This window comes from Zalophus californianus, chromosome 13 (genome assembly GCF_009762305.2).
Source record: "Zalophus californianus isolate mZalCal1 chromosome 13, mZalCal1.pri.v2, whole genome shotgun sequence".
Taxonomy (NCBI): domain Eukaryota; kingdom Metazoa; phylum Chordata; class Mammalia; order Carnivora; family Otariidae; genus Zalophus; species Zalophus californianus.
The window spans coordinates 71224450-71251749 of NC_045607.1; the positions used below are offsets into that span (position 1 = coordinate 71224450).

General features: G+C 39.6%; 1 long non-coding RNA gene across 2 annotated transcripts in view; it reads right to left on the reverse strand.

Moving 5' to 3' along the window:
* Positions 1-24738, reverse strand: part of LOC113934988 — a 113042-nt gene extending 88304 nt beyond the window's left edge. For both annotated transcript variants that reach the window (XR_003523849.1, XR_003523848.1), the window contains exon 1: positions 24477-24738. This is a non-coding gene — a long non-coding RNA (uncharacterized LOC113934988). The remainder of the gene's footprint in view (positions 1-24476) is intronic.
* Between the last annotated feature and the right edge of the window lie 2562 nt (positions 24739-27300).

A 27300-nucleotide genomic window follows, 5' to 3' on the forward strand; every position in this document is an offset into this window, starting at 1 on the left:
TTAGCCTTCCAGGAACACTCCTGACCACACTCTCAGCAGCATGGTGGAATGGAATAGGGGTCTTTGGAGTGTCCTTATCCTATGCTGTTGCCCTAGCTTGGGCTTCCCTCCCCTCCTTCAGATGGCTCTGAAGCCATTTGAACAGAGAACAGGATTACGCCACCTGTTCTCTGCTCCTCAGTTCTAGGGCCAGAAGCAAGTTAAGGTCTAGAGCTGTGACTCAGGGGATGGATCTAAAAAATGGAGGCCCAAGATTGCTCTGTACCTCCCCCCTACACACATACTCCACCTGTCCCTCAATCTGCAACTGGAAGACCTATCCAGACATTGCAGCTTCCCACATACCATCCCTCTCCTTCCTCTCACTGCCCTGGCTCCATCCTGCTCTTCACTCCATGTTTCTCTCCCAGACCCAACCCAGAAGATTCTGACTCTCCCTTTTTCTCAGAAAGTTGAGGCGTTTTCCCCCCATATGTATAAAGATGCTTCTTTAGTATGTATGGCCGAAATAGAACCCAGGCAGAAAAAAGAAGGAAAGGGAAAGAGGGAAAACAACAACAACAAAACTATTTCTGTTGGTTTCCAAAAGTAGCACTTTGAGAAAATCCCAAAATTTGGTATCTTTTTTGGAAAGTGGTAGGAAGAGTAAAGCCATGAAGCTGTGGCTGTTCTGACTCCGTGTCATCCACTCCAGGAAGAGACCTCAGCAAAAGATCCTTGTTTCCCTGATCTTCTCCTGAGCCCTCACCCAGGCCCTCAGATTTCTGCCTGTTTTTCATGCTCTCCTTAGCCTCTGTTGCACAACACATGGTAGCCACCATTCAATTATTTGACAAACATTTATTAGTCCTATTATGTCCCAGGCATTCTACCAGGCCCTGGGGACAGAGAAGACTAGTGCAGTGTCTCCCCTCAAAAGCCCACTGCCTGGTCAAGAACATACATAAGGAAAGTAGTAAGGACACTATCCTGTAGTAAGTGTTATGGAAGAAAAAGGCATCAAGTAGCTTGTACTTCTCCTGACCCTGTACCACTGGGGCAACATGCCTACATCCCACATATCCAGGGGTAAAATCATGAAAGAAGCAATCATCAGGAAACTTATATCCAGTTTCTTACACACTTATAATCTGGCTCCTGCCCTCTTATTTCTGTGGGTGTCTGTGGATTGGTTTGAATGGGCTCCTGATTCCCCATCAGGGACTTCAGCCCTGGTTCTACCTTTGTTCTAAAGACCTTCTTTGGATGACTCACCTGAGCAACTACTTGAGAATCCATCCATTACTTTCCATCCACAACTCCACATCCCATCTGAGCTGTCCCTCAATCTAGGAGGGCAGATTTGCACAGACTGGAGCTTAAGGAGACCTTGGTTCCACTTCTGCTGAGACAGGTGAGCTCCTTGCCTTCAAAGTGGCAATTCAAAATATTATTTCCTGAAAATGCAATGTTGGGCCCAGTTGTCAAGTTTTATAATTAACAGTATACACCAACAACTTAGGGAAAATACTGCTCTTCTCAAGTCTTCCCTATTTGGCAGTCCATCCTTCTAGTTGCTCAGACTCTACCTCAGAGTCTACCTCTCACATGCCATATTCAATTCATTAGCAAAACCTGCTACCTTCAAATATGTCTAGAGTCCAATCATTACAAACCATCTGCATTGCTACCACACTAACTCAAACCATCACATAATCTGAATTATTGCAATAACCTAACTGGTCTCCCTGCTTCCACTCTTGCCTGCTTGCTGTCCATTCTTCAAAGAAAAACTAAAAAGAAACTTCTAAATGGTCAGGTGACAATGGTGGAATAGTGAACTCTTAAAATTCTCTCCTCCATAAAACCAACAAAAAAATGGCAAAAACTGTCAGAATCAACTCTTCCAGAACTCTGGGAAGTAACCAAAGATTTGCAGCAATTTGGGGAGCATTTATTTAACAAAAACTATTAAATTTAGGTAAGAATAAGAAGGTATGTGGCATTTTAACTCCCTTTACTCCCATCTTTCTTTTTCCGGTTCTATGGTAGCCTTGGAACAGCTTTAAATTATGATGAAAACCAGCAGCCTAGAACCCATAGGAGGGCAGAACATGGGTGGAGCTCCTTCCAAGCCTTATTCTCAAAAAATTGTCATTATGTGACCTATCTAGTGGTTCTCTGGAAGACTCCATTTGAAATGCTATTTTGATTTGCCCCCACTCTGAGTTTTCCCTGAGGGAGAAAAGCCTCTTTTCCAGGAACACTTGTCTCACACATTTAGACTCAATTGTTTAACTTCAAGGTTGCCCCAAACAGTGGATAACCACTGTGGCAAGAAATAGGCGTATTAAAAAGCTTAAAAGGAAAATCTGGGGAATGAGATGCCCAAAAGGCCTTCAAAAAGTTCTGACAAATTGCTAGTAATCTAGAAAGCCACACGCATATATAGGGCTGCACCCATGTTTCAAAGGGACCTAAAAAGACCACTTTAGGCTCTTGGAAAGCAAGAAGTAAACATTAATGCAGAGTTTTCAATTGCCTGACTGAATGTTTACAACATGCCCCAATACACACATGCACACACCCCCTATCCATTGGCAAAAACTGGGAAACTTATTGTTTCCCAATGTTTACACAAATCTCTGCCCAATTAGCTGAGCATTAACCTAAGCAAGCAAAGACTATACATGAATACAAACTTAACATAATTAGTTCAGAAAAGTCACTAAATAAACAACAAAAGCAAAAATAAACCCTGAGGGAGGAGAAACTCTGAGTTCCAGAGATTCCACATTACTTAAAATGTACAGTTTTCAACAAAACATTGTTAAGAGTAGAGAAAGAAATATGGCCCATAAACAAGGGGGGAAAAGGAATTAATAAAAGCTGACCCTGAGGGAAGCCAAATATTGGACTTGCTAGATAAAGACTTTAAAGCAACTATTTTAAATGTCTAAATCATGTCTAAAAAAACTAGGAGTATAGGAATGCTGTCTTATCAAATAATACCAGTAGAGATAGAAACTGAAAAAAAAAAATAGGAACTTTGGATTCAAAAAGTACAATAACTGAAATGAAAAATTCACTAGAAGGGCTCAACATAAACTAATGGGAGTCCCAGAAGGAAAGAAGAGAAAAAAAAGGCAGAAAGACTACTTGAAGAAATGATTGAAAACATCCTAAATTTGATGAAAAACATTAATCATCCAAAAAAGTTCCACCAAGCCCAAGTAGGATAAACTCAGAGAAATCCACATTTAGATATATTAGATATACCATAATCAAACCATGAAAGACAAAAACAAAAAGAGAGTCTTAAAAGCAACAAGAGGAAGTGACTCATGAGGCTTAGGGATTCTTACGAAGATTAAGAACTGATTTCTCATTAGAACACTTGAAAGCCACAATGCAGTGGGATAACATTTCAAAGTATTGAAAAAAAAAATACTATCAACCAAGAATTCTACATTCAGCAAAACTACCTTCAAAAATGAAGAAATTAAGTAATTCCAAAACGGAGACTTTGTTACCAACAAAATGGCCCTGAAAGAAATATTAAAGGGAATCCTTCATATTGAAATGAAAATACACTAGAGGGTTACTCCAACGTACATGAGAAAACTGATAATCACAAATAGACAAACATTAAATATAAATATACTGTTTATTCGTATCTTTCTACTAATGTGAACCAGATTACTATAACTAAGATGTTAATTGTCACACCCTGGGCAACCACTAAGAAAATAACTCAAATGCATATAGGAAAAGAAATTACAAGGCAACTAAATTGGTACACTAGAAAATATGTATTCAGGATAAAATATGGTAATAAAGGAATAAGAAAAAAACAAAAATTATAAAAGACATAGAAAAGAAATAGGAAAAGAGTAGACAAGAGTGTTATCAGTAATTATATTAAGTGTAAGGGGACTAAAACACTCTAATTAAAAGGTGGGGGTCTGGATCAAGATGGCAGAGTAGGAATATCCTGGGCTCACCTCTTCCCACAGATACATCAAAATCTACAACTACATAAACAAAAACTATCTCTGAGAATGAACTCAAGGATAGCAGAAGAGATCAAACACAACCAAGGATATAAAGAGAAATCCACATCCAGATGGGCAGGAGGCGTAGAAACATGGTTTAATCAGGACTCACACCCTTGGGAGTACTGATCCACATGAAGGAGGGATATCAAACTGTAGAGGCCCTCCCTGATGAACAAGGGTACTGAACCCCATGTTGGGCTCCACAGTCTGAGGGGCCTGAGCAAGGAAAGTGAGCCCCATAACCTCTGGCTTTGAAAACCAAAGGGGATGATGTATGGGAGAGCCAGAAAGCAGTAGGAAATTGAGACTCCATTCTTAAAAGGTGTGTGCACAATCTCATTTGCTCTGAATCCCAGCACAAAAGCAGCAGTTTGACAAGACCATAGGTTATCTGTAAAGGAGATCCACTGACTAATTTTAGGGCATATGCTGCAGGACAGGGATCTGTTGGAATGGTCTCCTTGGGTAGAAGAACCAGTGGGCACCATTTTTTTTTTCACTTTTCTCCCCTTCCCTTCCCTTCCCCACCTAGGTGGGGCCTAGCACTGTTGCAAACACTTCTGACACTCTCCATCTACCATGCTATTACTCTTCACCTTGCTCCAGCATTCCCCTGTGGACTCACCTCACCCAACCTGTCCACCTGGCTGGATCCCCTCATGAGTGGTTTCCACAACGCCATACCTGGTAGATCCCCTCAGTGGGTACCCTCAACCAAGACAGAGACCCTTCCAAATGACTTCCTGCTTGGCCACTCCCAGAAAGTGCTCATGGCTAGGATGGAAGTCTCTCCCAATTGCCCCCAACCAAGGGGGGGGGGCGTCAATCTGGCATACCAGACCACCTATAACAGCTGTAGCAGAACTTTGCAGCAAGCTGCACCTCAGGTTTGCCTCACCCACCAGCATGCCCAAAGCAGTCATAGCTGGGCCTCACAGCTGGACAAACAAGGGACAAGCACTGCTCACCAGCACATCCTTAGCAGTTGTGGCCAAACCTGGCACACAGCCACACAGGGAGGCAGTCCTGCACACCAGCAACTCCACACCAATTGTGACCCTGCCCATGCAGCTCACACAGGCATCATCCCTGCAGCACCTGGCTCTAGTGATGAGGGGGGCCTGAGGTACAGGGCCCCACAGGACACCTTCTGCATAAAACCACTCCTTCAAGACAAGGAAACATAACTGATCTACCCAATAACTAGAAAGAGAGACTTATGAAAAATGAGGAAACTGAAGAATATATTCCAAACTAAAGAACAAGACAAACCTCAGGGGAAAAAAATGAAATGAAACAGAGATAAGCAACGTACCAATAATGAGTTCAAAGTAATGGTCATAAAAGTGCTTGCCAAACTTAGGGAGAAGAATGGGTGAACACAGTGAGAACTTCAACAAAGAGATAGAAATTATAAAAGAGAATCATTAGAACTGAAGAATACAGTAACTGAGGTGAAAAATACACTAGAGGGAATGAACTGCAGATTAGATGAGGCAGAGGACAAATCAGCAATCTGGAAGACAGGGTAGTGGAAATTAGCCAATCAGAACAGCAAAAAGACGACAGAATGGACAAATGAGGATAGTTTAAAGGACCTCCGGGACAATATCAAATGTACGAACATTCATATTATGGGGATCGCAGAAAGGAGAGAGAGAGAGAAAGGGACAGAAAACCTATTTGAAGGAATAATGGCTGAAATCTTTCCTAACCTGGTGAAGGAAACAGACATCCAAGTCCAGGAATCACACAGGGAGTCTCCAATAAGATGAACCAAGAGACCCGTACGAAGACACATTATAAACAACAGTTAAAGATAAGGAGAGAAAAAAGCAGCAAGAGAAAAACAACTAGTTACATACAAGGAAACACCCATGAAACTACCAACTGATTTTTCAGCAGAATCTTTATAGGCCAGAAGGGAGTGGCATAATATATTCAAAATGCTAAAGTGAAAAAACATACGACCAAGGCTGCTCTACTCAAGGTTATCACTCAGAACTCAAGGAGAGAGGAGGAGTTTCCCTGACAAGCAAAAGCTAAAAAAAGTTCATCAATACCACACTGGCCTTGCAAGAAACGTTAAAGGAACTTCTTTAAATGCAAAAGAAAAGGCTATTACTAGAAATAAGAAAATTTAAAAACCTGGAAAAGGTAAACATAAAGGTAGTATATACATCACCTATTTAGCTAATATAAAGGTTAAAAGACAAAAATAATTAGTAAAGGGATACACAAAATAATAAGTTGTAAAATAGGATGTAAAAAAAACAGGATGTCAAAAACTTAAAAAGGAGTGGCAGGGAGTAAAAATGTTGTGCTTTTACAACACACTTGAACTTAAGTAATCATCAACATAAAATAGATGGCTATATACATAGGATGTTATATATGAACTTCATGGTATCAAAAAACAAATATGTATAATAGATATACAAAAAACAAAGGGATACAAACATAACACTAAAGAGAGTCACCAAATTACAAGGGCAATAAGTACAGATCAATAATTACTTTAAATATAAATGGACTAAATGCTCCAATCAAAAGACAAGGTATCTGAATGGATTTAAGAAAAAAAACACACACACATACAAAAAAAGACTCATATATATGGTACCTACAAAAGACTCATTTCAGATCTAGAGACATATACACTGAAAGCAAAGGGGTGGAAAAGATATTCCATGCAAATGGAAATGAAAAGAAAGCTGAGGTAGCAATACTTATACCAGACAAAATACACTTCGAAACAAAGGCTGTACTGCCAGGATGTCCGCTGTGCAGGTGTCCCCCAGAACACCCTGGACTGCACCTGCCTTTGCTCTAGCCACCCCCTGAGGATACCGCTGCGCAGAGCACCCCAAACCACTGCACTGGGCTCTACCTTGGCTCTAGCTGCCCTACAAGAGCATGACCTGTGCAAACTGCTCCAGAACCACCTGGTCCATGCTGGCCTCTGCTCCAGCTGACCTGACAGTGTGCCCATGTGTGGAGCTCCCTGGGACACTCCAAGTTGCACCCACTTCAGCTTCAGTCATCCTGCCAGGATGCCCTTTGCACAGAGATCCCTGGGGCTGCCCAAGTTGCACACAATAAGGCTTCAGCTATCCTGCCAGAGTACTTTCAGAATAGAGGACTACAGCACCACTCTAGCCCATGCCCACTGTTGCTTCAGCTGTCCTGCCAGGGCACTCTCTGCACAGCAAGGTCTGGGATTGCCCCAGTTTGTGCCCATTTCAGCTCCAACCATCCACCAAGATGAGTCCAGCATGGAGTGCCAAGGAAATACCAGCACACAATAGCCATAACTCCAGCTAGCCAGCCAAAGTCAACAGGCACACAGAATTTACACAGGGGTTGACCATCCACAGGACCATCCCCTCAAGTTTAGGAGAATTAGTTGTTCTGCCTAATATATAGAAAGAAACACAGAAAGTCACACAAAATGAGAAGACAAAGGAACACCCACCAAACATAGAATGAGATAAAAACTCACAAAAAGAACTAAATAAGACAGAGATCAACAATCTGCTGATAAAGAGCTCAAAGTAATGGTCAGAGAGATGCTCACTGGAATGGAGGGAAGTGTGTATCAACTCAGTGAGAACTTAGGGAGGAAACAGAAAAAAAAGAACCAAAGTTGAAGAATAACTGAAATGAAAAATACACCAGAGGAAATCAACAGTAGATGAGAGGATGCAGAAGAACGGATCAATGATCTGGAAGATAAGGTAACGGAAAGTACTAAAGCTGAACAGCAAAAGGAAAAAAGAATTTTAAAAAATGAGGATAGGTTTAAAGGACTTCTTGGACAACATTAAGTAAACAAACCATCATATTTCAAGGTTCCAGAAGAAGAGAGAAAGGGGCAGAAAATGTATTTGAAAAAATAATAGTTGAAAACTCCAATAGGGAAGGAAACAGACATCCAAATTCAGAAAGCACAGAGAGTTCCAAACAAGATCAACCCAAGGAGGTGCACACCCTGACACATAAAAATTAAAATGTCAAAGATGAAAGATGAAGACAGAACTTTGGAAAGCAACAAGTGTCTAGTTATAAACAAGGGAAACCCCATAAAGCTATCAGCTGATTTTCTTGGCAGAAACCTGGCAGGCCACAAGGGAATGGTATGATATACTCAAAGTGCTGAAAGGAAAAAAAAAAATCTACAACAAAGAATACACTATCCAACAAGTTTATTATTCGGAATTGAAGAAGAGATACATTAAAGGAGTTCATCACCACTAAACTGACCTTAAAGGAATGTGAAAGGGACTCCTTTAAGTGGAAAAGAAATGGTTATAATTAGGACAAAACTATGAAAGAAAAATTTCATGAATAAAAGCAAACATACAGTAGAGGTAGTTCATTAAATACTTATAAAGCTAGTATTAAAGTTAAAAGTAGTAAAATATATCTAAAAAGTTAAGGGGACTCACAAATAAAAAGATGTAAAATATGACAACATATACACAAAATGTGCGGGGGCGGGGGGAGTAAAAATAAATATTTTAGAATGCGTCCAAACTTAAGTGACCATTAACTTAATATACACTATGATATATTTAGGATGTTGTCTATGAACCTCATATAACCATAAACTAAAAACTAGTAACAGACACAGGATAAATAAAGGGAAAGATAATCTGAACAGTAAAGGAAAATCAATCACAAGGAAAAAGAGCAAAAGAAGAAAAAAGGAACAGAGAAGAATGACAGAAACACCAAAAAATAATTTAACAAAATGGCAATAAGTACATACCTATCAACAATTTCTTTAAATGTAAATAGTGTAAATGCTCTAATCAAAAGACATAGGGTGATAAAATGAATAGAAAACAAACAAAACAAGACCCATCTGTATGCTGCCTCCAAGAGATTCAATTCAGACCTAAAGATACATACAAACAGCCTGAAAGTGAAAAGATGGAAAAAAATACTCCATGCTAATAGAAGTGCGGGAAAAAAAAAGCTGAGGTAATGGTACTTATATCAGACAAAAGAGACTTTAAGGCAAAGATTATAACAAAAGAAAAAGAAGGGATTACATAATGGTAGAATGGATCAAACAAGAAGATATAAGTGTAAATATCTATTCATGCAACATTGGAGCACCTAAATACATAAAACAAATATTAACAAACAGAAAGACAAAAGTGACAGTAATATAATAATAGGAACTTATCCCATATAGGTCAATGGATAGATTCCGCCAGAAAATCAATAAGGAAACAGTGTATTTGAACAACACGTTAGACAACATAGATATATACAGAACATTCTATCCAAAACAACAGAATACACATTCTTTTTAAGTGCACATGGGACATTCTCCAGGATAGATACCATGTTAGGCCACAAAACCAGTCTCAATGAATTTAGAAAGATTGGAATCTTACAATTTATCTTTTCTGACCACAATATAAGACTAAAACTCAATTATAAGAAAAAAAGCACAAACATTTGGAGGCTAAACATGCTATTAAACCACCAATGAGTCAATGATGAAAACATAGGAAATAAAAAAAATACCTTGAGACAAATTTAAGGGAAAACAAATAGTCTGATATGTAATGGATGCAGCAAAAGCAGTTTTAAGAAGTTTATGGTGATAAAGGTCCACCTCAAGAAACAAAAAAAACATTTAAAAAAAATCTAAATTTACACCTAAAGGAACTAGAAAAAAAGACCAAATCAAGCCCAACATTAGTAGAAGGAAGGAAATCATAAACCCGAGAGTGGAAATAAATGAAATAAGGTCTAAATAACAATGGGGAAAAAATCAATGAAACTAACAGCTGATACTTGGAAAAGATACAATAATAAACCTTTATCCAGGCTCATTAAAAAAATAAAATATAAAATAAAATCAGAAATGAAAGAGGAGAAGTTACACTGACAACCCAGAAATATAAAAGATCATGAGACTACTAGGAAACAAATATATGCCAACAAATAGGACCACCTAGAGGAAATGGACAAATATCTGGAAACATACAATCTTCCAGGACTGAATCAAAAAGAAATAGAAAATTGAACAAATTACCAGTCATGAAATTGAGCCAGTAATCAAAAAATTCCCAACAAATAAGTGCCTAGAAGCAGATGGCTTCACAGATAAATTCTACCAAACATTTAAAGATGAATTAATAACTATCCTTCTGAAACTGTTCCAGAAATTGAAGAGCCAGGAATTCTTCCAAATTCATTCTTTGAAGACAGTATTACCCTGATGCCAAAAATAGACACAGACACTACAAAAAAAAAAAAAAAAAAAAAATACTACAGAAAAATAGCCCTGATGAACACTGATACAAAATTCAGCAAAATATTAGCAAATCTAATTCGGCAATACATTAAAAGGATCATACATTATGACCAAGTGGGATTTATTCCAGGGATGAAAGGAGAGTTCAATATCCACAAACCTAATTCAGCAATACATTAAAAGGATCATACATTATGACCAAGTGGGATTTATTCCAGGGATAAAAGAAGAGTTCAATATCCACAAATCAATCAACGTGATACACCACACTAACAACAACAACAAAAAAGGATAAAAATAATATAATCATCTCAATAGATGCAGAAAAATCATATAAAATTTGATATCCATTTATGATAAAAACTCTCAACATGACGTGGAGGGAACATACCTCAACATAATAAAAGCCATAATGACAAACCCACAGCAAGCATCATACTCAATGGTGAAAAGCTCAAAGCTTTTCTAAGATCAGGAACAAGACGAGGCTCACTCTTGCCACTTTTATTTACATAAGTTCTGAAAGTCCTAGCCACAGCAATCAGATGCCCCCCCCACCAAAAGAAATAAAAAAAAAAAAGAAAAGGCATCCAAATTGGAAAAGTTAAACTGTGATTATTTTCAGATGACCTACTATATTAGAAAACCCTAAAGATGCCACCAAAAAACCATTAGAACTAATAGAATTCAGTAAAGATGCAGGATACAAATTGAATACATAAAAATCTGTTGCACCTAAGCACTAATAATGGATTAATATAGTAATTATTATAGCTGTATCAAAAGGAATAAAATACCAAGGAGATGAAAGACCAGCACTTTGAAAAGTATACAACACTGATGAAAGAAATTTGAGATGATACAAGTAATGCGAAAATATACTGTGCTCATGGATTGGAAAGATTAATACTGTTAAAATGCCCATACTACCCAAAGCAATCTATGGATTCAGTGTAATCCCTATCAAAATACTAATGTCATTTTTCACAGAACAAGAAAAAAATCTAAAATTCGTAGAGAACCACAAAAAAATAAAACCCCAAAGTAGCCAAAGCAATCTTCAGAAAGAAAAAATAAAGCTTGAGGTATCATGCTCCCTGGTTTCAAACTATACTTAAAGGTATAGTAATCAAGAGTATGATAGTGGCAAAAAAATAAACAGATAAATCAATGGAATAGAATAGATTCCAGAAATAAAACCATGCTCATATGGTCAGTTAATTTTCAACAAGGAGGCAGGAACATACAGTGGGGAAAAGATAGTCTTTTTTCAACAAATGGTGTTGGGAAAACTGGACAACTACATGCAAAAGAATGAAACTGGATCACTTTCTTACACCATACACAAAAATAAACTCCAAATGGGTTAAAGACTTAAATATAAGACTGGAAACCATAAAACTCCTCAAAGAAAACAGAGAGAGAGTAAACTCTTGGACATCAGTCTTAGCAATATGTTTTTGAATTTGTCTCTTCAGGCAAGGACAACTAAAAGAAAATAAACAGGACTCCATCAAACTCAAAAGCTTTTGCACAGTGAAGAAAACCATCCATAAAAGGAAAAGACAATGTATGGAATGGGAGAAAATATTAGCAAATGCTATAACTGATCAGGGCTTAATGTCCAAAATAGCTCATACAACTCAATATAAAAATAAGTCCAATTAGAAAATGGGCAGAGTACTAGAACAGACATCCTCCAAAGAAGACATACAGATAGCCAACAGAAACATAAAGATGTTCAATATCACTAATCATTAGGGAAATTCAAATCAAAACCACGATGAGATATCATCTTACACCTGTCAGAATGGCTAGAATCGAAAAGACAATAAATAACAGATGTTAGTGAGGATGTGGAGCAAAGGGCACCCTCACGCACTATAGGTAGGAATGCAAAATGGTACAGCCATTGTGGAAAACAGTATGGGGGTTCCTCAAAAATTTATTTTTTTTAAAGATTTTATTTATTTATTTGAGAGAGAGAGAGAGAGAATGAGAGATAGAAAGCATGAGAGGGAAGAGGGTCAGAGGGAGAAGCAGACTCCCTGCTATATTCCCTGGGATCATGACCTGAGCCGAAGGCAGTCGCTTAGCCAACTGAGCCACCCAGGTGCCCGGTTCCTCAAAAATTTAAAAATAGAATTACCACGGGGCACCTGGGTGGCTCAGTTGGTTAAGTGTCCGACTGTTGATTTCTGCTCAGGTCATGATCTCAGGGTCTGAGACTGAAGCTGGCATCAGGCTCTGCACTCAAGTGGAGTCTGCTTGTCCCTCTCCCTCCCCCTCTTCATCTCCCCCCACTCACACGTGTTCTCTCTCTAATAAATAAATAAGATCTTTTAAAAAATAGAATTACCATATGATTCCATGATTCCTTCTCTGGGTATTTATCTGAACAAAACAAAACATTAAGTTGAGAAGATATATGTTCTGCTATGTACACTGCAGCATTATTTACAATAGCCAACATATGCAAGCAACCTAAGTGTCCCTCATTAGATAAATGAATAAAGAAGATGCCCCCCCACTGGAATATTACTCATCCATAAAAAAGAATGAAATCTTGCCATTTGCAACAACATAGAGACACACAGTATTATCCTATGTGAAATAAGTCAGACGGAAAAAGACAAATACCATATGATTTCACTTATATGTGTAACCTAAAAAGCAAAACAAATGAAAAAACAAACAAAAGGTAAACAGACTCATAGAACAACCTGGTGGCTGCCATAGGGAAAGGTGGTGGGGCAATGGTGAAACAGATGAAAGGGATTAAAAGGCACAAACTTCCAGTTCCAAAATAAATAAAACATGAGGAAAAAAACATACGGTATAGGGAATATAGTTAATAATGTGTAACTATTTTGTATAATAGAAAGTAGCTTGATTAATCATGGTGATCACTTCATAATGTATTTAACGGTTGAATCATTGTTGTACAACCAAAACTAATATTATATGCCCACTACACTTCAATAAATTGAAAATAGATTAGTAATCTTATACCTAAAGGAGCTAGAAAAAGAACAACAGATGAAGCCTAAAGTCTTCTGAAGTCTAAGGAAGGAAATAATAAAGATTACAGTAGAAATAAATGGTATAGAAAAAAAAAAACCAATAGAACAGATCAATGAAACCAGGAGCTAGTTCTTTGAAAAAACTAATAAAATTGATAAACCCCTAGCCAGATGTATCAAAAAGAAAACAGAAAGGAAACAAATAAAATCACAAATGGGAGAGGAGAAGTAACAACCAACACAACAGAAATACGGATAATTATAAGAGAGTATTATGAAAAACTACATGTCAACAAATTGGACAACCTAGAAGAAATGGATAAATTCCAAGAACATATAAACTACCAAAACTGAAAAAAGGAAGAAATAGAAAACTTGAACAGACACATAACCAGCAAAGAAATTGAATCAATAATAAAAAAATCTTCCAACAAACAGAAGTCCAGGGCCAGATGGATTCACAGGCAAGTTTTACCATTTAAAGAAAAATTAATACCTATTCTTCTCAAACTATTCCCCCCCCCAAAAAAGGAAGGAAAACTTCCAAATTCATTCTATGAGGCCAGCATTTACCCTGATACCAAAACCCGATAAAGATTCCACTAAAAAGAAAACTATAGGCCAATATCCCTGATGAACATGGATGTAAAAATTCTCAATAAAATACTAGCAAACTGAATCCAACAGTACATTAAAAGAATCATTCACGGGGCACCTGCATGGCTCAGTCGTTAAGCGTCTGCCTTCAGCTCAGGTCATGATCCCAGGGTGCTGGGATCAAGCCTCACATCAGGCTCCCTGCTCCGCGGGGAGCCTCCTTCTCCCTCTCCTACTCCCCCTGCTTGTGTTCCCTCTCTTGCTATGTCTCTCTCTGTCAAATAAATAAATAAAATCTTAAAAAAAAAAAAAAGAATCATTCACCACGATCAAGTGGGATTTATTCCTGGGTTGCAAGGGTGGCTCAATACTCACAAATCAATCAACATGACATACTACATGAATAAAAGAAAGGATAAGAACCATATGATCCTCTCAATAGATGCAGAAAAAGCATTTGACAAAGTACAACATCCATTCATGATAAAAACCCTCAACAAAGTAGGTACAGTGTCCCCTATTTACCACAACCTGACCCTTCAGGCAAGTATCTTATGTGTGCTGCTTACACTCTACTGTTGTGTCTGAGTCACCTTTCCTGACTTTTAAAGTGCCAAGTTCCATGTCCCACTGGTTATACAAACTCATGGAATTCTGCCCCAACCTCATGGAATTCAGCCCCTCTGGTATGTATGTATGTCTGTATCTTAAAGATTTTATTTATTTATTTGACAGAGCAAGAGAGCACAAGCAGGGGGAGTGGCGGGCAGAGGGAGAAGCAGGCTCCCTGCTGAGCAAGGAGCCGGACACGGGGCTCAATTCCAGGACCCTGGGATCACGACCCAAGCCAAAGGCAGATGCCAAACCAAATGAGCCACCTGGGCTCCCCTCTGGTTTTTAAAGCCAAACATTGTGGGGATTAGTCTTTCTCGCGTGAGCTCCCTGGTGCCATGGCCTGTTTTTTGGTCCTCTGTGTGCCACCCAGTTCCCTCTCCTGCTGGCAGCCTCTATTAACAATTTTTGTTTAGTCTATCTTGTACTGGTATCAGTGGCTACACTAATTGTTAATAGAGACAAAGAACATTCTCTAAGGATAAGAGACTCAATCCATCAGAAGATATAGCATTTACAAAATACACATATTTCCCAATAAAGCCCCAAAACACATGAAGTAAAAACTGTCAGATCTGGAAGAGAAAGACAATTCAAAGATAGTAATTGGGGACCTCAATATCCCTACCTTTAATAATGGCTAAACCACTAACAGAAGATCAACAAGGAAATAAATACGTGAATACCACTATCAACTAATTAGACCATAAGACATTTAGCGAAGCCTCTATCCAATGACAGCAGAATGTATTTTTCTAAAAAAATACATGCGGATCATCCTCCAGGATAGATCATATGTTAGTCCATAAAACAAGTCTCAATTTAAGACAACAAAATTTATACAAAATTTGTTTTTCAATCACAATTAGAAATCAATTATTGAAGGAAATAGGAGAAAGTCACAATTATGTGGAAACGAAACACATACTTTTAAATAACCAGTGGGTCAAAGAAGAAATCACAAGGTGCTTATAATTTCAAAAAAGAAATCATGCAGCCTTTTGCAGCTGCTGCTCATGGACACATAAGCTGTAGGCTTATGTTTATGGGTCTCATAGGGACTATAACTAATGGAGAGAGAGTTCGTAACCGGCTACACCCCAGAGCACAGCAGAGCGGCGGCAAACTGAGCCACCCAAGTCTTTGTGTGAAAGAGGCCTATTAGTTTATCAGCATAGCTGTGGCCTGAGGGAGAGTGGGTGTTGCCTTCAGGCTCTCCCTCTGCCTCACTCCAGGTTGCTGGTACCTCTCAGAAAAAAGTTTGTGCACAAGTCTGCTGGCACAGCTTTTGAAGCTGCCACCCAGGGGGCACCCTTTGATTGCCTGGCTCTGGGAGCCAGCAGGGCTTGGGTTCACAGATTCAACTGGACAGCGGCAAAGAAATAGTTAACTGGCTATTGCCCCAGGGCTCAGGGCAGAGTGAGCACACAGAAACACCCATTTCTCATTCTTCCCCTGAAAGAAGTATATTTATTTGTATACTTGAAAAGTTTCTGCCTGAGGGACTGACTTCCAAGCAGCCTGAATGTAGCTGCTGACTGAGATACTCCCTTTTGGGATGCTAACAGGCCTTGGCACACCATCAACTACTGGGTGCCACTAAGAATAAAGTACACTGCTTGGACAGTCAAAACGTTTTGAGAGACAACCAAGAGCTAGGCAAGGGTTGAACACTAAGGTTCATCTCCAACACAAGGCCACTCCCTCAAGACTGGAAAAGGTGGCTATTTTATACAATGCATAGAAACCAACACAGAGTCAAGGAAAATGAAGAACAGAGGATTATATCCCAAATGAAAAAGATAAAATCTTATGATTTGCCTAGAAAGAATTCAAAATAATGGCCATAAAGATGCTCACCAAGCTCAGGAGAAGAATGAATGAAGTGAGAAGTTCAACAAAGAGATATAAAAATATAAGAAAGAACCAAAGAGCAGTTACAGAGATGAAGAATATAACAACTGAACTGAAAAATACAATAGGGGGGTTCAACAGCAGAGGAGATGAAGCAGAAGAAAAATTCCATGAACTCTAGCAGATGGCAGTGGAAATCACCCAATCAGAGCAGAAAAAGAAAAAAAGAATGAAGAAAAGTGAAGGTAGGCTAAGGAACTTATAGGACAACATGAAATAGACAAACATTTGCATTACAGGGTTCCTAGCAGAAGAGAGAGAAAAAGGGGCAGAAAACTTACGTGAAGAAATAATGGCTGGAAACTTTCTTAACCTGGGGAAGGAAACAAGCATCCAGACCCCGGAATCCTAGAGACTCTCAAATTGGGATGAACCAAAAGAGATCCGTGTGAACAATTATACACCACCATACTGGACAACCTAAAAGAAATAAATTCCTAGAAGTCTACAACCTACCAAGCCTGAAGAATGACAGAAGAGAAAATCTTAACAGATCAATTACTAGTAAGGAGTGCTCTTAAAACAATAAACATGATTTTTGGCCAGCTGCTTGTGACCTACTTAATTATCAATTATTTCTTTTTTATTGTTATGTTAATCATCAATTTATCAATTATTTCTTACATGACTTCTTACTGTAGCTCTTCTTCAATGATAAATAAGCAACAGTGCAAATTACCCAGGGGACGCCATGTTCAGGGAGTAAGGTCAAGGTTCTGTTAGCTTAATAATGGACTATGAAACATACACCATCCCATATTCAGAAAATGGTGGGCATTTCAGCAACCTTCTCTCTTCTTTGGATTGCTAACAAATGATGGGATTACTTAAAATTGTGATCTTGTTAAGTTACTTTCAATGGATGTCAAGGATTGAGATTAGTGCCTAAACCAATTCATTTACTCCCCCTCCCCCCCCCCCCAGCTTCATTCAAGTCCCTGGTAGAACTACAGTCTGGTATGAATGGTGGCATAGGATACCTAGAGAATGAGCAGGTGACCACACACCTTGCCATTACTATAGTGCTATTCAATGTGGAAAGAGGGATAGGCATTTCTCTTCTTTAAATTATTCCAAATAGTTTGAAAAATTAGATCCATAATAATAGATATGTATACTAATATTTAGACTCTGGAAAAATATAAGTAGATGAAACCAACTAATACGAAACTCAAAACATGCTAGCAATAGTTCTATTATATTAAAAAAAAGGGGGGAGTAGAAAATGAGAAAAAACATTGGGATGACTATAAACAAAAACACAACAGAAGCAGTGCTCAGAGGGAAATTTAGAGTTATAAATGCCTATATTAAAAAAGATCTCAAATCAATAACCTAACCTTTCACCTTAAACTAGAAAAAGAAGAACTAAACCCAAAGCAGGCAGAATTGAGGACATAATAAATATTTGAGCAGAAATAAATGGATAGATAATAGAGAAAAATAACAAACCCAAAACCTTCTTCTTTGAAAAGATAAACAAAAGTGATGTTTTTTTAGCTATACATACATAAAAAAACAGAAAAACTCAAATTACTAAAATCAGGTATGAACGATAACTACTTCTAACCTTAAAAACAAAAAGGACTAAAAGGGAACACTATGAACAATCATATGCCATCAGACTAGGTAATGTAGATGAAATGGATAAGTTTCTAGAAAGACACAAAGTGCCAAAACTGAATCAAGAAGAAACAGAAAATGTGAATATGCCTATGACAAATAAAGCGATTGAATTAGTAATCAAAAACTTCCCCCAAAGAAAAGTCCAGGTCCAGATGGCTTCACTGGTGAATTCTTTCAAACAGTAAAAAAGAATTAACACCAATCCTTAAAAACTGTTGCAAAAAATGTCTGAGGGAGGCACACTTCCCAACTCATTACCCTGATATAAAAACAGATAAAGATATCACAAGAAAACTATAGATCAATATCACCTAGGAATATAGATGTACAAATCCTCAATAAAATATAAACAAACTGACTCCAGCAACATATAGTAGGGGTTATACACTGTGACCAAGTAGGATTTATCCCAGGAATGCAATGTTGATTTAACATACGAAAAAATCAATATCATACAACATACTAATAAAATACAGGATGAAAAAATCATGTGATCATTTTAATAAAGTATCTGATAAAATGCAACATCTTTTTAGGACAGAAACACACAACCACTAGGAAAATAATTTTTTTTTAGCTTTGTCAAGAGCTTCTAAGAAAAACCCACAGTTAACTTCATACTGAATCAGCAAAAACTGAAAGATTTCCCCCCAAAGATCAGAAACAAGAATGTCTTCTCTCCTGCCATTTCTATTCAACATTGTACTAGAGGTTCTAGCCAGGGCAACTGAGCAAGGAAATAAAATAATAGGCATATAAACTGGAAAGAAAGAATTAAAATTATCTCCATTTTCATATGATATGACCTTGTATACAGAAAATCCTACAAAATACATAAAAAACTATTAGAGCTAATAAATGAGTTCAACAAGGTTGTAGGATACAGGCTCAATATACAAAAAATTTATTGTATTTCTACATACTAGCAATGAACAATCCAAAAATGAAATCAAGAAAACAGTTCTACCTACAATAAAGAGTAAAATACCCAGTAATAAATTTAACAAAAGAAGTCAAGTCTGTATGCTGTAAATAACAAAACATCATTGAAAGAAATTAACTAAGACCTAAGTGAATGGAAAGACATCGCGTGTTCTTAGATTAGAAGATTTAGTATTAAGATGGCAATACTCCCCAAATTGATTTCCGTATTCAAGGCAACCTCTATCAAAATCTCAGCTGCCTGTTTTGCAGAAATTGGCAAGTGTTCCTAAAATTTCATATGAAAATGCAAGTGACTCAGAATGGCCAAAACAATCTTCAAAACAAAGAACAAAGTTGGATTCTCACACTTCCGGATTTCAAAACTTAATACAAAAAGCTACAGTAATCAAGACAGTGTGCACTGGCATAAAGACAGTTTGATCTACGGAATATATTCGAGGCTCCAGAGGTAAACCCATACATTTATGGACAACAGATTTTCAAAAAGGGTACCCAGACAATTTAAAGGGGAAAAGAAGAGTCTTTGACAAATGGTTCTAGGACCACTGGATATTCACATACAAAATAATGAAGTTGGACCCATTCCTCACAGCATGTAAAAAAAAAAAATTAAAAATAACTCAAAATGGATCAAAGACCTAGATATAAGAGCCAAAACCATAAAACTCTAAAAAGAAAACATAGGCATAAATCTTAGTGACCTTGAATTAGGCACTGGTTTTTAAATATAACACTAAATGCATTACCAACAAAATAAAAAATGGATAAATTGGAACTCATCAAAATTAAACACTTTTATGCTTCAAAGGACACCATCCAGAAAGTAAAAGAGACAATCCACAAAATGGGAGAAAATATTTTCAAATCATAAAAGTGATAAGAATCTAGTCTCTAAAATATATGAAGAAGCATTTTACCTCAACAAAAAAAACACAAATAACCCGATTTTAGGTTAACAGATGTGAATATTTTTCCAAAGAAGAAGTACAAGTATCTAATAAGCACATGAAAAGATGCTCAGCATCATTAGTCTTTAGGAAATGAAAATCAAAAACAAAATGCAATACCACCTCACACCCACTAGGATGGCTAGTAAACAAAACAAAACAAAACAAAAAAACAGATGGTGAGAATATGGAGAAATCGGAACGCTTATGCATTGCTGAAGTACACTGCTCTGAAAAAGACTGGCAAGTTCCTCAAGAAGTTAAACATACAGTTACCATATAACCCAGCAATTGCACTCCTAGGTCCATGCCCAAGAGAATTAAAAACATGTTCACACATAAAAAATCTATACATCTGCACGAGTATTTATCATAGTATTATTTGTAACAGCTCTAAAGTGGAAAGTACTCAAATGTTCATCAACTGAGGAATGAAGAAACAGATGTGGTATAGCCATCTAAAGGCACATCATTCAAATACGAAGAAGACTAAGGTACTGATGCATGGTACACCACGAATGAATCCTGAAAATATGCCAAGTGAAAGAAAAGCCAGACACGAGTCCATACATTACATGATTTAATTTTGTGAGACGTCCAGAATTGGCAATTCATAGAGATGAAAACAGGTTAGTCACTTCTAGGGACTTGGGGGAGGGGAGGATGGGGAGTGACTGCTAATAGGTACAAGAGCTTCTTTTGGTTGGATGAAAATGTTTAGTAATTATATAGTGCTCAGGGTTGCACAACTCTGAATAGACTAAAAGCACTGAACTGTATATTTGAATGGGTGAATTTAATGGTATGTGAATTATATCTCAATATTTTAAGAGGTCAGATCATACCATTCTTCTTCTCAAAACCCTCCAACAGCCTCATATCTCAGAGAAAAAGTCAGAGGAATACAAGGCTCCGTAAAGCCGGGCCCCCTACTGCTTCTCTGACCTCACCTCCTATTACTCTCCTACCTGCTCAGCCCGCTCCAGCCACACTGCCTCCTTTCTGCTCTTCAAACATGCCGTCATGCTCCACATGCACCTCACACGCACCACAGGGCCTTTGCACTTGCTTTCCCCTCAGCCCTGGATGCCAATCCTCCACATACTGCACAATTAACTTCTCCAATTGCTGAGGTCCGTGCTTGAAGGTCCCCTTTTCAATGAGGCCACATGCCCCAACGCTTTTTTTTTTTTTTTCCCCAACAGTTCTTATCCCCATCCCCGCTTGCCTTTTCTCTTTTGCATTGGTCACCATTTCATATACAACATGCTTTTCTTATATATTTCTCATGTATTTATTGTCTGTCCCCTCCCATATAGAATATAAGCTCCATGATAGCTAGAATTTTTGTCTGCTTGTTCACTGCTATAGGTTGCACACTCTATTGGGCACACGGTAAGGAGCTTATTAAATATCCGCTGGTGACCACAGAATGAATGAATGCCTACAAGGGTAAAGAATTTAGAGGACCCGTCCTGAGAATCAAGCATTTTCAGGTTCAAACAGCTGACATACAAATGACTTTGGGAATAAACTTTTTTTTGAACATGGGGTCCTGCGTGTTATCAAAGAGTTATTGAAGCCTAAGAGCTGACAGGTCTTTTCTGATACGTGCTAATCATCGTAAGCACACATGAAAGCAGCAAGCCCCGGGCCCTTTCTTTCAGCAGCGGAGCGTGTGAGCCTTGGCCAGCTTCTAATCTTTGATCCTCCTGTTTCAGCTGCACTTCTTACTCGGTTTCACACAGTGACGTGGACTGCTGGCTAACTCGCTCTCTCTCCCTGGAAATGTGTGCTTTGAGTCTGGCTAACTCTGCGGACTGAAAGACATTGGGGATGAGCCGGAGGATAGGAGGAGCCCTCCAGCAGGAACGCCATACCAGCTGACCTGGCAGCCTCCCGAGCTCCAGAAAGCATCTCTGTTGTGCTTAAATAGGCCTTCCATAGGAGCCCTGCAGGAACACACATGACAGCAAACATTTAAGAGCAGGCTCAACAGAGACTTTTATGTTATTTTTAACTTCTGATTCATTCACTTCAGGGATTCAGCCTTTCTTTGCGAACCTGAAACATGAGACAAATTTCTTAGGCTTCTAAAAAGTCATGATGCTTTCTAGAAACTGAGTCTTCGCATGAAGAAATCCCTCTGTATTTCTGCCATGTAGATTCTCTATTTTGCAGATAAAATAGCTTTTGCTTTGTGTCTGTGTAGAGCATGGCAGAAAAGATCGGAAACGGAGAAAAAGTTTAAAGGCCTATTTGTGTCACCTTCAAAATCTTTCCTCAGGTATCCTGAAACATGTCTGTCCTCTCCCCCAAACATTTTCTCTGCAGCTGATACTACTGTGCCCATAATTTTCAGTAGCATCTGAGATCCAAATTAGTATAATCCAGAATCAGGATCCAATTTCACACCTGAGTTTGGTCCACCTAAATATCCCACAGGTTCTTTGGGTTTGGGTTCATTCTAGCCAAGGCTAACTTATTCTCTTTCCACCAAAACAAGATTGAAAAAGCGAAACAAAGGGCGCCTGGGTGGCTCGGTCGATTAAGCGTCCGACTCTTGATTTCCACTCAGGTCTTAATCTCCTAGGTCCTGAGATCAAGCCAGGCTCCACTCTGGGGGGTAGAAATTGGCTTGGGATTCTCTCTCCTTCCCTTCTGCCCCTCCCCACCCCCTGTGCATTCTCTATCTCCCTGTCCCTCCCTAAAAAGAAATTTTGAAAAAGCAAAACAAAAATTTATAATAAAAAATCCTGGTTCTTCCATTGCTAAGCCTAATGGCATTACCTTCTCCCACTCAATGTAACCAGGAAATTCAAAGTCAAACTTGACTCTCCACTCTGACTCTACGAAAATTCTGTTAGTCGCTGATGAATGTCACTGTTTTGATGTTATTCCAGCGAATTTTCTAATTTTTCCTAACCATATATAAAACCTTGTTGTTCTGCTCAAGTCTGGCGGGCTCCCGTGGTCCTAGGCTGGGTTCTGCCATGTACTAAGGAAGATCTGACTCCGAATATCAGCCCTATCACTTCCTGCCTATTTGAGGTTGGATACGGTTTTGGAGTAACTTGTGTCAGTTTGTCTCTAAAATGAGGATAGACTGATATCTCAGAGAGTGGTTGCAAGGAATAAAAATTATCAAGCGCCTGAAATATACCCATTAGCGTGTCCCCCAGCAATTTAATTCTTTATCCCCTTTCAAATGACTGCTCCCATCTCTCTCCTGGAAGGCAGCCCTAATCTATTTTGCCATTGCCAGGCTGAAGTGTCCAACAGCTCTTTACCATCCCACCTTACACAAACTTTGCGGGGAGGTCACACGGTTCCCCTAGTTGTGTTGCCCAAAGCGTGTTCTGCAAGCACAGTTGCTCTGCAAGTCATTCTTAAAAAAAGGTACCATGGGAAATAAGAAATGCTGCATTGTTGTAGCTTTATCTTGAGAAATCATAATACACTAGCTCAGGAAAGCCCCTTTCCTTTTATTATCCCAAGGGACATTTGTGGTCTTCCCAGTTGGCCTTAATCATCCCAGCCCCCTCACACTCATTTACCAATAGTTCCGATTTGGAAGTTTGAATTGGAGGAAGTACATTCTAAGCTAATTTAGAACAATCTGCCTTTATATGCCACGCATAGAACACAGAAGTCAGATCCATAAACGGGTTATGGTATGGTAAATGCACAGGCTACTAGAGGCCCATAGATTATCCCACTCTATTGAGCTGAGCCTCCCCAGACTTCTGCAAATCTTACAGGTCCTGTTTTTGCCCTCAGGGAGGATTATACCATGCGGATCCCCGTTTGTGCAGAAGCGAGCCACCCTTCTCCCATTTCACCACCATGCTGCTTCCTGAAAGCAGGCAGGTGAGGCCCATGGTTGCCCAGAGTTCAGGCCCAGGGCTGGCTGTCTGCATCAATCCTGAGGTCCCCATTCGATTGTCCAATAAAAGACAGGGCTCAAGGAGTTGAGAAATCTGTCGTCCAGGGTACATGCATTATTTTCAACGAGAACATTGCTTTATAAGCGTAGATTCTTCGTTCTGAACCCTACATGTAAACCAGCAATTGAAGAGCTTCACACATTTAGAGCACTACGCTCTGCTACTGCCCTATTCCTCCTAAGGAGACACATCTCTCTGCATCCAAACTCCGCTTTCTGGAACAGCTTATATTAAGGAGACTGCAGCAGAAATAAACTGGAATAAACACGTGGGCCCCTGTTGCGCGGAACGAACAGAAGCAAAGGACGAGGCTGCCCCCAAGTGGGAAACCCACAAAGAGCAGCGACGCTTCCAAACAGCTTAGTTCAAGGAACTGAATGGGCTCTGCACTTCCAGCTCCCAGGACTCCCCCAAGCTTGAGAGCCTCTGGTGAGGAAACTGGGTGCAGATTCTTTTACCACTACGAGGTGGTGTGTGTGTGTGTGGGGGGGTGTTGAGAGAAAAGAACAGGCGAACCCAGTGTTTCCCAGCCTCCCCACCCTATTTAGCACCTGGTTAAATCCAGATTCCGGGTCTCGGTGCGGAGATTTTGACTTAGCTGGCCAGGAGTGGAAGGATATCCGGAGTCTGGGTTTCTAACCAGTGTGATTCTGGTTTCTAATCCGCTGATTCGGATCATCTGGGAGATTCAGACATTCAGAGTTGGGAAGCAACTTTCTGTTTCCGGCTCCCGGGGAGAGGCCCAGCTCTTGAGGATCAAGGGAATCCAGAAGTCAGTAGCTTTCTTCCCTCTGTGGCTCCCGGCAGCCCCTGCCCGACCCTCCCACCTGCCGCTGATCCGCCCCGCCGCCGCGGTTTCCATGGCGACCCAGGCCGCGCAGGGTGGTGCTTCCTTAGGACCCTGTAGGATTCCACCTGTCTGTCCCAGCGCCCACCACCCTAGAGAAGGAGATTCTGGTCCAGGACAGTCAGGCTAAGAAGTAACTTATTATTATTATTACTACTATTGTTATTGATTTGAGTATTTTTGTGCCCATTCTTATTTAAAATAAGCTTTAAGAGTTTTTTGTTTTTGTTGGGAGGGGTGGTTGGGGGAGAAGAGGAATACATTCTTTCCTAGTACCTTTATGTAACATTTCACCTTCAATTCAAATGCTTGGGATAGACTGACTCCCCTGGCTGCGAGAATCTGGGATTTCTACTTGCCTTAGCGATTTATCTTTGCACGGTCCTCCTGTGATGCACGAGGACACTCAGGCATGTGGCTTATGCATTTGTGCCAGTAACAAGCCACACCCAGGAGATTCCCAGACCTTGGACTTCCTGTCCCTTTAAATCCTGCCTTTCTTTTCAAGGGCTGCTGCCTCAGCTGAACCAGATGGCGGAGGTCAGGTTCTCAGGGCAGCAAGGTGGGAATGAAAATTGTGAAATCAGCTACATCTGGGTTGAGCCCGGTAATTCTAATCAATGAGCCCCAGCTCATTCCAGTCAGCTTCCCTTAGGAGAGGGCCATAGCTTCAAGAAGTGCTGGGTTTTCTGTTGTCAAACTTTAGATCTGAGCTAAACCTTTAAAAGCTGCCACAGGTGGCTAGCTGGTCTGCACATTTCAGCTGGTCCGGTCCTGGGGCTGGGGGCTGGGGGGGGTTGGGTGTCAGCTTTTATTTTTGGTTATTGATAATGACCACTGGACCATCTCTGAAATGCTGCTTTGGGGCAGTTCGAGATGCCTGGAGGCTACATGGAAATCTAGGCATCTCAGGAAACCAGTAGATTTACAGAGTGAGTGCCACAGAGAAGTGGGGAACTCTAGGGAGGGGTGTTGTTTTATTTTTCTCAGTAACCCAGGGGGGAATTATTATCTCCAGTTTAGCAAAGATGAGAGTAAGGACAGGTGGGGCTAGGTGGGAAGAGACAGGTAGGGGATATGTGACTAGGCTTAGGCAGGGGCTTAGTAACCTGGCTCACAGAAATCCCAGATGTGGAGAAATGTTATAGACAAGATATTAACCAGAGAGAAGGGAACATAACAAACCCACCTTGTTTGTTGTTAATGTTATAAACAAGATATTTACCAAGTGCCCTGGTCAATTTTCTATAAAAGATTGACCCTCTATAAAAACCCTCATGGGACATTCTGTTTGGGACTCCCAATCTAGAGAGCTCCTTTCCTTTGCTTTCTGTTCTTACCTTCACTTAATAAACTTTCACTTCACTTCATCCTTTGGTCTGTGACATTCATTCTTCCACTCTATGAGACAAGAACCCTGCAACAAAAGGGAAGCACAGAGAATTTCAGAAACTTGTCCATGGGTGCAGTCCAGAATTAAACCCACCAGGGGTGTGGCTTATGAGCTCACACTCAGTACTCTGAATTTAAGTTCATTTTTTTTGGACCTAATGGAGCTTTGTTCAAGCCCCACCCCCTCATTACTTTAAGCAAGGGAGCTGTTTCATTGCTGCCCCTACCCGCCCTTTACTATAATTTTATTGGGGCAGAGACAACCACATCCATTTGAGTAAGTGCTGTTATCTGTCCTCCAGAAGGCTCCCAGGAAAGTTTGACAAATGAATAAAGAACAAAGAGAATGAGTGCTTCTATGAATTAAGAGGAGCAGGAAATATAACTGAACTTTATAATTACCTTTTCTGGGCCAGGCACCTGGGGTAAATATCCCCCATTAATTTCTGCACCATGAGATAGGGAGGTAACTGTTTTTCTGCCTTTTTTTTTTTTTAATGAATGAAGAAACTAGGACTAAGAGACACTGATTTATGGAGCTAGGATTTAAACTCTAGATTGTTTGCCAGAACCCCAAATCCGCAGTTTTCCCACATACCACACTGCCTGCCGGAGCATCTAGAATGACGTCGTAGTGGCCAAGGGGAAGGTAGAAATATTTTTCTAAGTGAAAACTGGAAAGTGAAAGCTTGATTGTGGTTGTGTTATTCTTTAGCCAGTCAATGAGCAATAATAGCAAAACGCTGAGGCCGGGGGGGGGGGGGGGAAAGCCTCTCCTTTACTGTTGTTTCACTTGGGTCCTGGCTTTGACAATCCTGAAACTTCACATGAAAATACAGGCTGGGAATAAAAGCATTTTCTCTATCATCTCCTTCCACCATAGGCTGGCCTGAGATGGAATTGCAGGTTATTTTGTTTTATTTTAAACTAAGAAGGTATTTTGTAAGCACCAGAAACAAAGCAGTGGGTTCTGATGGATTTGTGGGGAGGAGGTTTGCTGTGGAGTAGATAGTGCCCTTAAAGTTTGTGTTGTGTTTCCAGCTTTATCTTCCTAGAAGATTATCTTGTGCGTTCTAATCATTTATCAGGGTGCACGTGGTTTGGCTTGAGGTGAAAGCCAAGCTCTGTTTCCAGTC